The sequence below is a fragment of the Typha latifolia genome, chromosome 4 (assembly GCF_019914945.1).
Source record: "Typha latifolia isolate L0001 chromosome 4, TyphaL0001v2, whole genome shotgun sequence".
Lineage (NCBI taxonomy): Eukaryota > Viridiplantae > Streptophyta > Magnoliopsida > Poales > Typhaceae > Typha > Typha latifolia.
Genome location: NC_133089.1, coordinates 8,901,266 through 8,920,831, shown reverse-complemented (window position 1 = coordinate 8,920,831; position 19,566 = coordinate 8,901,266). Strand labels below are relative to the sequence as shown.

Sequence of the window (19,566 nt, the reverse complement as noted above, 5' to 3'; positions counted from 1 at the left end):
TGTCTGTATACTTGGACTCTGATGTTATTCGCGCTGAACTTCGTCTTCCTGATGGTGAGTTCCAGTATCCCACGTCTGCTCCACTTCCTGATGTCGATGAATATGCTTTGCACGATGCGATCAAAGGGGAACGTTGGAAGGGAAACATGATGCCGCATGCGAAACTAACACCAGTGGCTCGCATGCTTCACCTGTTTTGTTTGTCCAACATTACTCCCAAGACTCAACATTCCAGTATCAGTCTGGATCGTGCATTCCTTCTTCATGCAATGTTATCTGGAGTCTCTGTTGATTTGGCTGCGGTGATCTATGATTCGATTCTCACAGCTGCACAGAAAGAAGCACCTCGTGAAGGGTTACCGTTTGGCATCTTTATTACAAATTTGTGCACTCAGAGTGGGGTACGTGTGGATGCTTCGGAACCTTCCATTACTTCGCACAAACCGTTGGATCGGATTACTCTTAAGCGGAGTCAAGCTCACGACCAGTCGTCTCCTCTCAAGCTGTCCTCTTTCACCGCTGGTCGCTCATCACACCCTGACAGTTATGATGATAGCTCTGACGGTGACACATCTCACTCTGAGGGGAGTTACCATAGTACTCTAATCGTTTCGATCAGCTTAGTACTCAAGTGCGGGATCTCCATTCGGCAGTGACTGATTTACGAGCTGAGCAAGCTCGTCAGGGGATTGTACTTGACTCTGTGTTGACGATTCTTCAGCGTCAGTTTCCTCCGAGTTCCTAGTCTTTGGCATTTGTGGCAAAAAGGGGGAGAGTGTCTAGGTGTCTAGGTGTGTAGGGGGGAGTATGGAAATAAGGGGAGTTTATTAGAGTCTTTATGTCTTTCTAATCTTGCTTATAACTTTGCTTGGAGAAATTGTGAACTTTGTCTATTTAAGTACTTTTGAACTTATGCTCCATTGATAACTTGTGGTTGGATTGTTTATTCATTTCAAGTTATTTTCACTTGATCTTGGATTGGTATATGTTTATTTGCAGGGATTGATGTGCAAAATATTCTAGTCTTGTTGATTGCTTATTTGAAGTCTTTGTAATAACTTGTAACCTAGGTGTTTTGTCACAAATTGCCAAAGGGGGGAGATTGTTAGGTTTTTATTTGTTGGCAATTGTGTACAAAATATTCTAAGTGTATTTTTTTCATGTATATGAGCTTTACACAAGTCTAGAATATCTCTGGTTTGAAGAATAGCAAGATTATTAGAGAAAAGCCGTCGAGTTCACATCGCGTTCACAAACGCGTTCGAACACGGATACTGCATTCACACAGACAGAGAGCCGCGTTCACAAACGCGTTCGAACGCGGTGCACGTTCACACACACCGAGAGCTGCGTTCACAAACGCGTTCGACGCAACGAAGAATTCTGCGTTCACACACTCGGGCCCGTTCGAACGCACCTAAGTTCAAGTCATGCCGTTCGAACGCACCCGGGCAGCGTTCGAACGCACCAACGAATTTTGATAAAATTGGACTTTCGTGAGTACGGATAAGACTTGGATTTGTGAGTACGGATAAGACTTGGATTTGGCTCTATCTTGGAGATCATATATAAGGATTGTGATACCCTATCTTGAGTATGGTTGAAGAAGCATTATTGAAGGAGACTTCTTGAGGCTACATTGGTTCTTCAACTAACAAGGTTCCACTCATCTACAAAAGTTAATCTTTCATCTTAAGGGCTATCTAGACGAAAGATCAATCTCGAGGATTACTGAGATTGGACTTCAATCACGAGAAGCAGTGAATCGTGGGTTCTAGTGATCAAGACTGAGAGGAACAAAGTCGTTTGGATCGACGAGTTATTTTGTGAGTCAGTCTTGTAACTGCTACTATTCTAGTGATTGGTTTTGATTCGAGTTTGGATCCGTGGTTTTTTTTCCCGTTTGGGTTTTTCCACGTTAAAATCTTGGCGTTCATCTTTGCTTTCGTTCTGAATATTTCTTCGGACTTTTACTTAACCGAACGAGTGATATTATTGCCTAGTATTTAGATACATACTTGTGTCTAGGGATTTTTTAACTCTAGACGATTAAGTAGTGGAATCGTGTCCTTTGGTTGTGAGCAGTGATGATTGGGCACATACTTCTCGTCACAACGAAAGCATAGCCCTTTGGAGTGTCCCTCCTCTACCTAAGTAGGTGTGAGAGCCTATCCAATAGGCCTAAGTGGATGCTTCATGTCGTTAGAGAGCTTTAATGGTGCTCTTAGTCCAGCACTAACCATTAGTGCTCTCTAATTCGGCACGGGTGTCCCAACGAGTGTCGAATGGGTTGGCGCAAGTCCCGTCCGGTCCATGCTCGCTGGTGCATCATCCTTAACTTACTATGCTTCTCCTCCATGAGTAGCGTGTCCTCCACTATCTCCTCCATAGTGCTCAACCTGAGGACCTTGCCGTCAGCTTGGATGTCGCCGCAAAGACCTGAAGGAAGGCACTCTATTGGTGAAGATTAGAGCATAATGGATCACATGGGCTATGGATGTGCTCAAACTCTTCCCCATATGCCTTCATCATCACCTTTTGGCACACCTCTCGAGCATAGAAAGGAAGTTGTTGTACCCAGTTAGAACAGATCGCTTGCACAAGACATTGGTGATCTTAGCTTATGTCCAAAATCGATGGTAGAAGCTTATCGAGTGGTGCAACTTTTCAAGGATCTGCGATCGAATGCACACCATAAATGCATGTGGCTAGCTCCATAAGAAGCTAATCCGAATAAAGACCACAACGGGTTATCCTCAAGATGGAATGACACCATGATTACCATGTGTTCTTCGAGCATCCCTTTAAACTAAAAGATCTGCCCGACCTTGAAAATCCACTCGAGTGGATCATCTTCATTGGATTTGGGAAAGTCGAGCCTTGTGATCTGACCCTTGAGTGCGTTCTCCCAATTTGGCTTGAACCCAAACCCAACTGGTGCAGGGGTTGGGTACACCATAAGGTGAGGTGATCTCCAAACCGGTCCGTGCCTTCGTAGTTCCTTTGACTCATACTTTGACTCAAACAAGAGTCCAACTCATTGGTCAATGTCCTAGTTTATCTTATGGCCCTCATCCTCCTCGTGCAACCCTAGCAATGCCCAAAGGGCTAGGTACGATCAGCAATTTTGGCATTAGGGTGTGATCACAGTGGTTCATCATCAAATGCGAAGAAATATGTGCACGAGTGCCAAATTTGCCATCAAGTCAAATTGGAGATGCTTAAACTAAGCGAGTTGATGCAACCATTACCTATACCGGAGCAGATTTTGGATCAATAGACTTTGTTGAGGGGCTGCCGGAGGTCAGAAGACAATTGGTGGTGTTTGTGGTGATGGATAAGTTGAACAAATATGCTCATTTATAGCCTTGGCATACTCGTTTTCAGCGAAGAAAGTTGCTAAAATTTTTGTTTCAGAGGTGGTGCACGTCTACATGGAATGCCTAGGACAATCATGTTGGATCAAGATTGCATCTTTGTTAATGAGTTCTGGTCTGAGCTTTTCAGATTGTAAGGGACCCGAGTCACTCTTAGTTCGGCCTACTACTATGAGATGGATGGCTAATCGAGGTGATGAATCAAAGACTCAAGCAATACTTTCATTGCTTTATGGTAGATCAACCGAGAGATTGGGTCAAGTTCCTTCCATTGGTTGAGTGCTCTTACAACACAGCTCATCTTTCCAACGTTGGCATGACCCCATTTGAGGTAGTCTATGGGCACACACCACCCATCTTGTGCATCTATGATCAACTTGCGGTGATAGATCGGATTGAGGTCGAGGTGCTTGCAAACCTTGATGCGACCTTGCAAAAGCTCAAGGCCCACATAGCAGCAACACAAAACCTATGACAATGGTTGGTGTGAGCACGATTTCTAGGTGGGCTAGTTGGTGTTTGTTTGAGCCTAATCCTATTGGCAGTCCACATTGAGGTCGATCCTGAGCCAGAAGTTGGGACACAATTACTACGGGTCATTTCAAGTGCTACAATGAATTAGTCTAGTGGCCTACCACTTGGACTTACCTGAAGACCCAAATCGGGCCTAATCAAGTGGTGAGCTCAATTTTGCTCGAGCCATTGGAGGAAGACAACCCAGCTGAATTGGTTCGAGTCTTAGGCCGCAAGAGACGATGACATGGGTCCAGATTAGAGATCGAAGTCTTGATTGAATGGCTAGGCAAGCCCACAAATGAGTCCATCCAACTAGGAGCTTGAGTCGAACATTATGGGCCGCTTCCCTAATTTCACACCTTGAGGACAAGGTTGCAGAGTGGTGGATTGATATGGCTTGGGTCAAGCCAAGTTGCCTCGGGCCGAGCGCATGGGGATTGGATCCCTATTTTAATTTATTCTAATTTCTAGTATTTTCTTATTGAATTTTAGTCCTTGCATTAGTACTATTTACTTTTAAGTATTTGTGACTCCAATTCAGATGAGCTAGTCGAACTAGCTCGACGTAGTCACCTTGTGGTGTGCATCGTATTGAATTATTGAAGGAATTGCCCTAGCTCTCTCTGTCTCCTTCTCCCTTGTTCTCTCCTCCCACGACACCAACCATCCTACTCCCTTAAGGGTGGCCCACTCCTTTTTTTTCTATTCTCTATGATATTGCCCTAACCACCACCACCACCTCCAATATTCCACTACCACCAACCTATCGGTGCCACCCTATCATCACCGGCTTACCACCACCATCCCTCACCTAGGAGTTTATGCCTCCACCTGTGGATCCCAAAACTAGTTTGCCCTTTATCTCGCAAGTCTGTCTCTCCAACCTCCGTCCACTGATTCAATGATATCTTCATCTAAATCTCGATATATCGGATTCACTAGAATATCTTTTAGGGCTACAATATCCAAATTTTAAGAGCATCTAACTAACAAAACTTGGACAATATTTCTCAAAAGTTCTACCCTTATTTCTGTCCAAAAATTGGTTGTGAGTTGAATCAAACCTCTTCGAGGGGAGATCATATTATAATTAATTCCTTTAGCTACATAAATGAGAGTGGGAGAGATTGAGAAGTGGGGAAATTTAAGAGTAATTAACAATCATTAGTTTGAGACTATGAAAATAAATGTCGTTAGTGGGAAGAAGTGACGGGTTTAGGGTTTTGATGGTTTGAGAGTGTAACAACCTATCCTTTTTTTAAAAAAAAATATAGTGCATGGCATGAGGTGGCCAGCCACAGCTGGCATGGTGGGCCCCGCCGCTGCTGCCGTCACTAAGCCTCCCCCCACTGCCTCTCTCTCTTCTCTCGCTTTAAATCTCTCTCTCTCTCTTCTCTCTCTCTCTCAATCATTTTCTACTCCCCATCAACCTCTCTCTCTCTCTATCCTTAGATTGTCGGCCTGTTGTTGCTGCCGCCACCACCACCACCGCCGCCACCTCCACTAATACAGATGTGCCTCCTCCCTCCTCTCTCTCTCTCTCTCTCTCTCTCTCTCTCTCTCTCTCTTTCTCTCTCTCCCTTTCTTCCTCTTTCTCTCTCAGGTTCGCCAAAATCGAGCCGTCGGCGAGAGACAAGCCGCTGGTTGGCCAGCATCGGCCGAGCCCCTCCGTATCGGCTCGGCTCCTCCCCTCCCCTTTATCTCCTTCCTTGTTCTTCTTCTTCCTCTCCTCCTCCACTTCTTCTCTCAAGCAACCTTGGCTGTAGTGGTGTTAGGTTCGGCCTAGCACCTTGCAGCGCAAGGTTGCGCTTGGGTGCTGGGCTCGGCCCAGCGTCTATTGAGCCTGGGTGCTGGGCTCAAGCCCAACACTCTAGCAGTGGAGTTCTTATTTTATTTTATTTTATTTATTTCCTTTTTATCTATGTATTTATTTTTAGTTAATATAACTAGATTATTTTAGACATTGATTACTTTAATTAATATATACATATATTTATTAACATGATTATTCTTAATAAACTTGTACAATTAATGATTCTTTATGTTTTAAATTATTGCATATAAATATTGGCGTTACTTAATATATATATATATATATGTTTTGTTAGATTAATAAATAGTTTCCTTAATTATAATCATAAGACTTATAGATATATACTAATATTCATAATATATACATTTTAAGTAATTTTAATAATTTCTTATATACTATTGTGTCTAGAATAAGATACTATTCTTGTTTTAGTAATTAATTAATTTTATTATTTTGTATAATTAAGTAATGACTATATAGTTTCTGATTAATCAATATAGAGTAAGAATTATACAAATAGATCATGTGTATAATTATATATTTAGAATATTTTTATATAAAAAAAGCAAACCTCTTCTCCTTATATTATAACTAGCATTTTATGATAATAGTATAATTATGGTATTTGAATCATATCTATATTGTAGATCTAGTTATGTAATCAAAAATAAAAGAAGTGATTCTAAACCTAATAAATATTTATATTTTATTTAAATTAATTCTAATTGGATAAATGACTAACTTCATGCAACTTAAATATTTTTAGACCCCGAACCCCTTATTTGAGACCCCATGGACCTTACTAGTAATGAGTGACGGTTGATCGATAGACGTGAGGGATATGTGTATTGGGTCTTATGATCAGATGTGAGTAGTCTTATCTTCTAAATGTCTTTCTCAAATTAGGATTTATTATATAATTATATATATGCATATTTTGGCCTTCAGCATAATTATATGGCTTATCTAGAGATAATTTCAGTTGAGCATATTTTATCATGCATTTGATTAGACCAATCTAGGATATATGAGTATGCTGATGATATACATAGAGATGAATATATTGTTATGACTTTATGTTGAGATGATCTATAGTATGAATATGCATGTGATAGACTAGCATGAGTATGCATGTGATAGATGCATTAATTGTGACACCCACACTCTAAACACGTGCATAGCACGAGCCCACACAGCACGTGCATAGTACCTGACCATTCAGTTTGTTACTAACAATCAAATAACCTATAACAACATCATAATTTTATCCACAATATCTAAATTAAGAATAACTCAAGTCTAACTATCAACAGCATACAGATAACATTACTTGGGCCCCACACAGGCCACAACACATCATCAAGAGCTTTTCACAACTACATATACACAATAGAGGTATATACATAATTATACAAGTACAAAGTCACCTGCTAAAATATAAGACAAGGATATAGATACACTTTGGAGGATGTCAACTATTACATCAGATAGGATAACTCAACTGGCATACAACACTAACCACACTCTACTCCTCACTCACCAGCAAGACCTCTAAGGAATATCCTGCTCCTCTCGTTCACCTGGGTTTTTGGAAAGGAGAAAACAAGAGAGTCATGAGCTAAAGGCTCAATGAATAGACCTTACCCCGAATTAGTGATGCCAAACAGAGAGTAAATCAAGTACTGGATAATATGAATCAGAAAGAGTATCATGTCATTAATGAGTAAATGAATGTGTCCTCAATACTACATAAATAAAATATAGATAACATGTCATGTCATAAATGATAAAAATACATAATCATCGACAATGAATAAACAGATCACCACGTCATATGATCATCATAACTCTCTCTCAAATATGACACATGATGCATGCCGACCATGACAATGCTATGATATCAGATACAATTATATATGATGTATATTGACCACTCAATAATCAGGTATGTCAGATAATAATGAAATCATATGCATTTCTTAACATCAGGATCATCACCGATATCTCGGTATAATATCATCATACTAGACCACTGTGCACAGTCAACACTCGGTATCCGGTCTCAACATCATGCCCGAAGGCTCAGAGCATACTCTGCCATCCGCAAGGAGTATCTCAACTATAATCATACCCTGCCATCCGCTAATAGAAATCTCGTGAGGATAACTCGCCACATATGCCCTGGCGAACGGTATGTGTCCAAATGTCTGCTGCGCACACAGACTAATGACCTCAGACGTAAGGCCAACAGGATCGCGACCATGTCGAGCGATCAATCATCCACCAAGCGCGTCCTAACCCTCGCGCCCACTCGGGTATCCTCACGCTTTCTATCAACTATCCTATCAATCACATTTCATGTTTTCCTTCTAAATGACAGATCATATGCATATATCTAGTACGATAACGAGTCAATGCATAACAGGAATTTAGGTGGAATAGGAATCAAGAGAAAAATGCTGCAATGTAGTCTCCAACTGTATCGTCAACACATGCATACTCATGCTACAGATCAACTCGGTAAACAATCATAATAGTAGAATCATCTCTAATCATCTCTATATATGTCACCAATGTACTCATATTCAAAATCAGCATAATCGAATGCATGATAAAATATACTCGACTATAATCATCTCTAGATAAAATCATATAATCATGCTGGAGGCGAAAACATGCATGTACATAAATGTATAATATAACCTAATTTAAGAAAGGCGTCTAAGGGATAAGACTACTCACACCACTGAAATACCAAACCACCACTCGTTCACGCTGCTACGATAACGATCAGGCCTCAATAGCTAGGTCCACAGGGTCTTGAACAGGGGGGTCGGGATCTGAAATTATTTATAACAAATATGTCAGTCTTTCTATTAATTAAAATTAACCAGACAAAAGAATAGTTTCTTATTGTAATTATGTACTCTTCATTTCTATATTTGTTTTTGTTATTTATTAATCATAATTATATTATTTATTTGTGTATTTAGAATATATTTTATGTATCTATTATTCTCTTTGATAATTAATAAAAATAAGAATATACGTACATAACCCTAAAAATTTCTTAGGATTAAAATAGTAATTTATATTGCATGCATTTTGCTAAACATGGTATAATTAGAACTATATACTAACTATGATATAATCATATTTAATTTGTATAACTTAATTACATTAAATTAACTAAGCTAAACTAATTGTGCATATCTATATATAGAAAGAGAAAAAAAACAAAATATAGAATTGTATATAGTGCTGGGCTCAACCCAGCACCATGCACAGCAAGGCGCTGGGCCGAGCCCAGCACCACTTGTAGGGTGCAGTCAGAGGAGAGAAGGGAAGGAGGAGGAGGAGAGGAAGAAGAAAGAGAAGAAGAAGAAGAAGAAGAAGAAAGAAGAAAGGAAGAAGAAGGTTGGGCCATGGGGGAGGGGTGCGGCCGCTGGTGGCCACTCAGCGGCCGACCTCTCGCCGACGGCTCAATCCTCCGGCGGTTCCGAGAGGAAGCCGACAAGGAGAAAAAGAGAAATAGAGAGAGAGAGAGAGGTAGAGAGAGAGAGAGGGAGGGAGGCTCACCGGAGCTAGTGGAGGTGGCGGCGGCAGTGGGTAGAGGGAGAGAGTGTTTGAGAGAGAGAGAAAGAGAGAAAGGTCAGGGAGAGTTTGAAAAAGAGAGAGAGAGAGAGAGAGAGAGAGAGAGAGAGAAGAAAAGGGAGAGAGAGGCGGTGGGGAGGGAGGCTGTGGCTGCGGCGGCGGGAGCGGGGGCCCACCGCGCCAGCTTGCTCGGCCAGGTTGGCCGGGCCAGCGCTTGGGGCGCGTGGCGCCCAACTCCGCTGCCACTGCATGGCACGAGCTGTTGTGCCATGCAGTGTAGGAAATTTTTTTTTAACCTTGGGTTATTACATTTTTCCTTCCCCCCTTATAAAAATTTCGACCTCGAAATTTACATACCTCTAAACAATTCTGGATATTTGAATCGTATCTCATCTTCACGTTCCCAATAAGCCTCTTCTACTGCATGGTTCCTCCACAGGATTTTTACTAAGGGTATAACTTTTGTTCTTAGTACTTTATCTCTTCTAGCAAGGACCTTCACAGGTTGTTCTTCATATGATAAATTTTGCTGCAGCTGGACCGGTTCATAATGAATCACATGCGAAGGATCTGATATATATTTCCTTATTACTGACACATGAAACACATCATGAATTTGAGCTAAATCAGGGGGTAAAGCTACTCTATAAGCTACAGGCCCCACTCGTCCAAGAATCTCATAAGGTCTTATATACCTAGGACTTAACTTTCCTTTCTTTCCAAAGCGAAACACACCCTTCCAAGGTGAAACTCTTAAGAATACTTTGTCCCCAACCTGAAACTCCAAATCACGCCTCCTATTATCAGCATAACTTTTCTGTCTACTTTGTGCCACCTTCATATGTTCTCTAATTGTCTTTATCTTCTCAACTGTAGCTTGCACTAGTACTGAGTTTTCAACCTTCTTTTCTCCAACTTCTTCCCAATCGATTGGTGATCTGCATTTCCTGCCATATAATGCTTCATAGGGAGGCATACCAATACTAGAATGATAACTGTTATTATAAGCAAACTCTATCAACGGTAAGTATTTGTCCCAGCCCAATCCAAAATCAATTATACATGCTCTCAACATATCCTCTAATGATTGAATAGTACGCTCAGATTGACCATTTGTCTCAGGATGATAAGCTGTACTAAACTATAGTTTTGTTCCAAAAGACTAATGAAACTGCTTCCAAAATCTAGACACAAAACGAGGATCTCTATCTGAAGTGATACTAACAGGAATTCCATGGTGAGCAAAAGTTTCATCTCTAAACAAGAGAGCTAACTTTTCCATTTGAAAAACCCCTAGACACACGTATATATCTAAACACTAGGCAATGATCACGTTTGTTCGCTTAAGTAAAAATTGGAAGAAATATTAAAAACGAAAGCAAAGATGAACACCAAGATTTTAACGTGGAAAAACCCAAACGGGAAAAAACCACGGATCCAAACTCGGATCAAAACCAATCACTAGAATAGTAGCAGTTACAAGACTGACTCACAAAACAACTCGTCGATCCAAACGACTTTGTTCCTCTCAATCTTGATCACTAGAACCCACGATTCACTGCTTCTTATGATTGAAGTCCAATCTCAATAGCCCTCGAGATTGATCTTTAGTCTAGATCGCCCTTAAGACGAAAGATTAAATTCTTGTAGATGAGTGGAACCTTGTTCGTTGAAGAGCCGATGTAGCTCAAGAAATCTCCTTCAATAATACTTCTTCAACCCCCCCAAGATAGGGCATCACAATCCTTATATATGATCTCCAAGATAGAGCCAAATCAAAGTCTTATCCGTACTCATGAAAGTACAAGATAGAGCCAAATCCAAATCTTATCCGTACTCACGAAAGTACAAGATAGAGCCAAATCCTAATCTTATCCGTACTCACGAAAGTACAAGATAGAGCCAAATCCAAATCTTATCCGTACTCACAAAAGTCCAATATTCTTAAACTTTGTTAGTGCGTTCGAACGGGCTCGAGTGCGTTCGAACGCGACAGCTTGAATTCTTCAGGTTGCGTTCGAACGCGTTTGTGAACGCAGCTCTCGGTCTGTGTGAACGCAGTGTCCGCGTTCGAACATGTTTGTGAACGCGCTCTCTGTCTGTGTGAACGCAGATTTCGCGTTCGAACTCGTTTGTGAATGCACCGCGTTCGAACGCGTTTGTGAACGCGGCTCTCTGTCTGTGTGAACGCAGTACCCGCGTTCAAACGCGTTTGTGAACGCAGTGTGAACTCGACGGGTTTTCTCCAATAATCTTGCAATTCTTCAAACCAGAGATATTCTAGACTTGTGTAAAGCTCATATACATGAAAAAAATATACTTAGAATATTTTGTACACAATTGCTAACAAATAAAAACCTAACAATCTCCCCCTTTGGCAATTTGTGACAAAACACCTAGGTTACAAGATATTACACAGACTTCAAATGAGCAATCAACAAGACTAGAATATTTTGCACATCAATCCCTGCAAATAAACATATACCAATCCAAGATCAAGTGAAAATAACTTGAAATGAATAAACAATCCAACCACAAGTTATCAATGGAGCATAAGTTCAAAAGTACTTAATCAGACAAAGTTCACAATTTCTCCAAGCAAAGTTATAAGCAAGATTAGAAAGACAGAAAGACTCTAATAAACTCCCCCTATTGCCATGCTCCCCCTACACACGTAAACTCTAAAACTTTAAACTCGCACCACACACGACACACTAGACACTCTCCCCCTTTTTGACACAAATGCCAAAGACTAGGAACTCGGAGGGAACTGACGATGAAGAAACCATGAAGGCCCTAAATGAAACCCATCTTTCACTTGAAAACGCTAATATATCACATTCAATCGCACAAGAAACATCAAGATATTAACTTTAACGTGATCAAAACTCGAAACCGCACGAAATCAATCAAGATCAAGAAACTTAATTGAATAAAAAACAAGAAAATTGATGAATGATCATACCTCGCATAAAGTGAAGAAAATCTTGAAGTTTCGGCCAAAAGACTTTAAAAGGGTTTGAAGTGAAAATTTTGATGAAATAGATGAAGATCTTGAGGATTTGGATTTTTTTTTTAAATTTAAACTAAAACAAATCAAAAATCTTTTTAGAGATACACTTCTAGAAAATTCAAAATAGATTCAAGATATAGAGTATGACAATCAAATGAAATAAGTCATACACAAATCAATCAAATCATTAAGAGCATATTATAATCAATTCTAATGCATCACTCAAAATTAAATTAATCTTGATTGATCATAACAATATACATATGCAAGGTGAGCATAGATAACATGAAACATTCTTCTTAAATAAACTTTCCTATTTAAACAATGATACAACATAGTAGTCAAACCGACTTAGTATTTAAATTTGCACTTTTCGACTTATTCGCCATAACCGAACAGGAATTTTTCCTGTATTATTTTTTATACATAAACTATATAGGTGCAATGATGGCTTTCGCACATGAGTAGGTAGCCCTTTTCTTATAGTACAAATCAAACAATGTGCGAGAATATATACACAAGTAGCAAAAATTTTATTTAATTTGCAATCAATGTACTGAGTCAAACTGGACTCTCAACAAGATGGCTTTCACACTAACTCATTGTAGCCCTTTTCATTGATCTTTTATAAACACGTTTGTGACTAAGCATGAGGTCAAACTGTGCAAATCAAAGTTAATAGTGAGCTAATTAAAAAAATATTCATGATATCATGCTCACACAAGAATACACATACGTTATGAATGCATTAAAATTTTTATTATTATAGAAGTCGAGGGAGTGACAAAATCAAAATTGAAACAATATACTACAAGATGACAAAATTGACTATAATAACTCATAATTAAGAGAAAAATCATATTTTTATGTCAAGAGTATATTATTGAATCTAGGAGTGCATCAATTTTTTTTATAGCAAAAACTCTCGACAAATCTAAAACTAAAACCAAAGAAAATTTCAAAGTAAAATAAAACCTAAAAAAAATGAAACGAAATAATAAGAAACTGGCAAACTAAAACACAAATCAATCCAAAGCACAAATCCCTAAAGAAGTACGAAGATACTGAAATCTCTGTAAATCTAAAGGTTTTGTAAACAAATCACCCAACTGTTTCTCCGTCTCAACATGTTCTAGTGCTATTGTTTTGTCTTGTTACATTTCAGATTATGTGAAGTTCTAACAACATATCAATTATCATATGTTCTAGATCCAAAACATATAACATTACCATCATGATCTAGAATAGTACAATCATTTTTAGAGAATTTTACCTCATAACCTTCATCACAAAATTGAATGATGCTTAATAAATTTGCTTTCAAGCCATTAACATAAAGAACATTTTTGAGACTAGGAATACCTAGAGTACTTACCTTTCCTTTACCTATTACCTTGGATGAATTACCATCTCCGTATGTCACAACTCCCCTTTCATGTTTTTTGAGATTAGAAAATAAGGATTTGTCGCCTGACATATGTCTTGAACAGCCACTGTCTAAATACCACAAGTCAGAATTTAAAGCTTTCAAGGCAGTATGTACAACATAACATTTCATATACATTTTCTTGACCCATATGGCCTTTGTTTTCATCCCATAAATAAAAGCACTTCTAGGTTTTTGCAAAAGTTTGCAATGAGGTCGAATATGCCCTAGAATGCCGCAATGATAGCATGTCGGAACAAACCTTTTTCTACTCACCTTTTGTCGAGGAGTGTGACTAGAGTTTACTTTTGGTACCGTCGAAGTTTCACTAGTTTGTAGATTCAACTTTAGTTTAGAAGCCTTCATCTAGGATTGCTTTGTAAATGCGGTTGATGGCTTCAAGTATTCTTCCTTTTGTATACCTGCAGAAACAAAGACAGTTTTGTTATTATTTGAATTACTAGTGTATCCAACACCATACCTGTCTTTTCCAGAGATCTGAGCTTTTAGAATCTCATCAAGTTTGTTCTTCTCTTTTAGAAATGTCACTTCCTTATTCAATCGCTCTTAGTTCAATTTCATCAGACTTCATTTTATTTTTCGCATTGTCAAGTTGTTCAGAAAAGTCTTTGACACGTTCAAGCTCCAATTTGTACTTCTCCTCAAATTGAATTATTTCTAGTTCAATTACCTTGAGTCGTTGATGTAGTCTAAGATTGTTTTTCTTGAGTTTAAACGACTCTAGGTACAGGTCATTATATGCCTTTTGAATTTCAGATTCATCTTCCTTAGATGGTAACATATCAAAATCATCTGTACTATCAATATCAACAACATAGTCAGTATTAAGTAGAGGAGAGGTAAAAGCTACAAAGTTTTCTTCGTCTTTTTCAGAATCAATATTAGATTCATCTGAGTCATCCCAAGTAACTTTCATAGCTTTGCCCATCCTCTTAAGACGATTAGGGCATTCTTGTGTGATGTGTCCAAAACTAGAACATTCAAAACATTGAACTTTATTCTCAGAACTCTTATTTTTCTGTTTGACATTGTTATTGGTACCACCTGTATTTGAATTCACAGTATTCTTCTTTCTCACAAAGGCTTTAATTTTCTCAAATTTTTTAGCATTCAACTTGTTTGGCTTCCGAAAGAATTTATTAAACTTTTTGACAAACATAGTCAACATCTCAACATCTAAATCATCTTCATCATCAGACTCCTCTAAATTTTGTTCAACTGTGGATAGGGCCATCCCTTTGGATTTCCTTGGTTTTGAAAGACTGGACTCAAATGTTTGTAGATTTCCTACCAATTGTTCAACTTTCATAGAATCGATATCCTTACTTTCCTCAATAGCTGTAACTTTTGCCTGAAACCTTTCTGGAAGAGACCTAAGGATCTTACGAATAATTCTATTTTCAGGAATTTTCTCTCCTAGGTTGAAACTGGAGTTGACTATATCACTCAACTTTGCATAGAACTCATCAAATGTCTCATTCTCTTCCATACGTAGAGTTTCAAAACTAGTAGTCAACCTCTGAAGTTTAGAAAGTTTGACAGCCATAGTTCCTTCGTGAGTAGTTTCTAAGATCGTCCAAGGTTCTTTTGCTATCGCACAAGTATAAATTCTTCTAAATTCTTCCGAAGAAACACAACTAAAAATTGCATTTATTGCTTTGCTATTCCAGCCAACTTTTTCATAGTCGGACCTATCCCATGACTCTATCGGTTTATCAGCAAGTTTATCATCCACCATGTACATTGGTGGACTCCAACCGTTCACAACGGCAAACCATACTCGTTCATCTATAGACTTCAAGTAAGCTCTCATCCTAGCTTTGTAATATCCATAATTTGATCCATCTAGGATAGGAGGTCTAATAGTTGATGGTCCATCTCTATGAAAATCCATGCCTATCTGATCTCTCTCAAAGGGTGAGAGAACCTGCTCTGATACCAATTGAAAAACCCCTAGACACACGTATGTATCTAAACACTAGGCAATGATCACGCTCGTTCGCTTTAAGTAAAAATTGGAAGAAATATTAAAAACGAAAACAGAGATGAACACCAAGATTTTAACATGGAAAAACCCAAACGGGAAAAAACCACGGATCCAAACTCGGATCGAAACCAATCACCGATAAAAAGTGTGCTGATTTGGTTAGTCTATCAATAATCACTCAAATTGCATTCTTCTCTTTCTGTGTCTTTGGTAACCCTATCACAAAATCCATATTAATATGTTCCCATTTCCAATCAAGAATCTGCAAAGGTTGTAATGCGCCTGCAGCCCTCTGATGCTCAATCTTGACTTGCTGACAAGTCAAACACCTAGCTACAAATTTCCCAATATTTCTTTTCATCCCTTTCCACCAAAATTTCCTTTTCAACTCATGATACATTTTTGTTCCCCCGAGGTGCATAGCATAAGCAGAAGTATGAGCTTTATTTAAAATTTCATTTCTAAGTCCTTCACAATTAGGAACATATAATCTGCCTCTAAAACGCAGTATCTCGGTAGAGTCTATAGAGAAATCTGGTTTATCGGAATTCTGTACTTGTTTCACAATTTGCATAGCCTTAATATCTGTCTTCTGAGATGCACCAATTCTATCTATCAATGTAGGTTTGACAGTAAATTGTGCAAGTAAACCAACTCCACCACCCTTGGCCACAATTGGAACTTCTAGCCTTTGCAGATCCTTAAGTATCATAGTTTGTTGGGTAATTAAAAATGCTAGACTCCCAGCTGACTTCCTACTTAAGGCATCTATAACAACATTTGCTTTACTTGGATGATAATTTATGGTACAATCATAATCCTTCACTAATTCCAACCATCTCCTTTGCCGCAAATTAAGTTCTTTCTGAGTAAACAAATATTTAAGACTTTTATGATCTGTAAAAATTTCACATTTTTCCCCATATAGATAGTGTCGCCAAATCTTTAAAGAAAACACTACAGTAGCCAACTCCAAATCATGAGTAGGATAATTATGTTCATAATCTTTTAACTGCTTGGATGCATAAGCCACTACATTACCATTCTGCATTAAAACACAACCTAATCCTTTACGTGAGGCATCACAATACACTTGAAATCCTATTCCACTGGAAGGAATAATCAGAATTGGTGCACGAGTCAATCTTCTTTTTAATTCTTGAAAACTATTTTCACACTCTTCATTCCACTCAAACCTTTGATTCTTCCGAGTCAACCTGGTAAGGGGCATAGCTATCTTTGCATATCCTTCTACAAACCTCCTATAATATCTAGCCAGACCAAGAAAACTACGCACTTCCGTGATATTAGTTGGTTGACTCCATTTCAATACAGCATCTATTTTGGACTGATCCACACTGATCCTTTCCTGTGATACATGTCCTAGGAAGACCACCTGATCTAGCCAGAACTCACATTTTGAAAATTTGGCAAATAACTTCTTTTCTCTCAAGATCTGGAGAATTAACCTCAAGTGATACTCATGTTCTTCCTCACTAGCTAAATATATTAGTATATCATCAATGAAAACTATTACAAACTGATCCAAATAAGGTTGAAAAACTCTATTCATCAGATCCATGAAGACAGCTGGAGCATTGGTCAATCCAAATGGCATGACCAAAAACTCATAATGCCCATACCTAGTACGAAAGGCAGTTTTAGAAATATCCTTCTCACGAATTTTAACTGATGGAAACCAGTCCTCAAGTCTATTTTAGAGAATACTCTAACTCCCTTTAACTGATCAAACAAATCATCAATGCGAGGTAAAGGATATTTATTTTTTATTATCACTTAGTTCAGCTGTCTATAGTCTATACACAGCCTGAGTGTCCCATCCTTCTTCTTAACAAAAAGAACAGGTGCTCCCCAAAGAGAGACACTAGGTCTTATGAAGCCTTTCAGTAGTAGTTCTTCCAACTGTACCTTAAGTTCCTTCAATTCTATTGGTGCCATTCTATAGGGAGCTTTAGAAATAGTGAGGTATCAGGAGCTAGATCAATTGAAAAGTTTATGTCCCTGTCCGGGGGTAATCCGGGGAGATCATCTGGGAAAACATCAGGAAAATCTCTAACAACTCGGACATCTTCTAATTTAATCTGCTTATCAGTATCCCCTGACAGACTAGCTAAAACACTTGTACATCTTTTCTTCTTTAGTAACCTATAGGCTTCAAATGCAGAGATTATCTTCATAGGGTTGCTGGATTTATTGCCCTTAATTCTATATTCTGCTCCATCAGCCAAATTCATTACAATTTCCTTTCTATAGCAATCTATGTTGGTATGATATGCAGCTAACCAATCCATCCCCAAGATAACGTCAAAATCTATCAGCTATAGTGGCAAAAGATCTACTTTGAACTCTCTATCACCAAAACTAACTATGCAAGATTTATAAGCCGAATCAATAACAACTGTCTCTCCTACTGGTGTGGCAATCAACATAATATCCTCTAAAGGTTCCATTTGAATATCAGAATGGCAAGCAAAAGAAGTAGAAATAAAAGAATGTGTGGCACCCGGATCAAACAAAACTCTTGCCGTATGAGAAAATAAATTCAGAGTACCTGTGGCCACATCATTAGATGCCAAAGCATCGTGCTCCGTCATCGCGAAGATCCGACCACCTCTAGACTTTCGACCAGACTGAAAGGAAGCTGCCCCGCTAACTCCTCTGCCTCGGCCAGCCATAGCAGATACCCCAAAAGGTGCATGTTAGGTTTTTATTTGTTGGCAATTGTGTACAAAATATTCTAAATATATTTTTTCATGTATATGAGATTTACACAAGTCTAGAATATCTCTGGTTTGAAGTATTGCAAGATTATTGGAGAAAAGCCGTCGAGTTCACACCGTGTTCACAAACGCGTTCGAACATGGATACTGCGTTCACACAGACAGAGAGGTGCGTTCACAAACGCGTTCGAACACGAGTACTGCGTTCACACAGACAGAGAGCCTCGTTCACAAACGCGTTCGAACGCAGGTACTGTGTTCACACAGACCGAGAGCTGCGTTCACAAACGTGTTTGAACGCAACATGAAGAATTCAAGCTGTCGCATTCGAACGCACTCGAGCCCGTTCGAACGCACCAACAAAGTTTAAGAATATTGGACTTTCGTGAGTACGGATGAGACTCGGATTTGGCTCTATCTTGAATATCATGAGTACGGATAAGACTCAGATTTGGCTCTATCTTGTACTTTCGTGAGTACAAATAAGATTATGATTTGGCTCTATATTGTACTTTCGTGAGTACGGATAAGACTTGGATTTGCCTCTATCTTGGAGATCATATATAAGGATTGTGATGCCCTATCTCTAGAGGGGTTGAAGAAGCGTTATTGAAAGAGACTTCTTGAGACTACATCGGTTCTTCAACTAACAAGGTTCAACTCGTCTACAAAAGTTAATCTTTCGTCTTAAGGGCTATCTAGACGAAAGATCAATCTCAAGGGTTGCTGAGATTGGACTTCAATCACGAGAAGCGCTGAATCGTGGGTTCTAGCGAGCAAGACTAAGAGGAACAATGTCGTTTGGATCGACGAGTTGTTTTGTGAGTCAGTCTTGTAACTGCTACTATTCTAGTGATTGGTTTTTGATCCGAGTTTGGATCCGTGGTTTTTTCCCGTTTGGGTTTTTCCACGTTAAAATCTTAGTGTTCATCTCTGCTTTCGTTTTTAATATTTCTTCCAATTTTTACTTAAAGCGAACGAGCGTGATCATTGCCTAGTGTTTAGATACATACGTGTGTGTAGGGTTTTTCAATTGGTATTAGAGCAGGTTCTCTCACCCTTTGAGAGAGATCAGATA

General features: G+C 38.9%; 1 pseudogene; it reads right to left on the bottom strand.

The window, feature by feature from the left end:
* Window positions 1-18,443, bottom strand: part of LOC140785583 (uncharacterized) — a 39,348-nt pseudogene extending 20,905 nt beyond the window's left edge.
* Window positions 18,444-19,566: the final 1,123 nt, after the last annotated feature.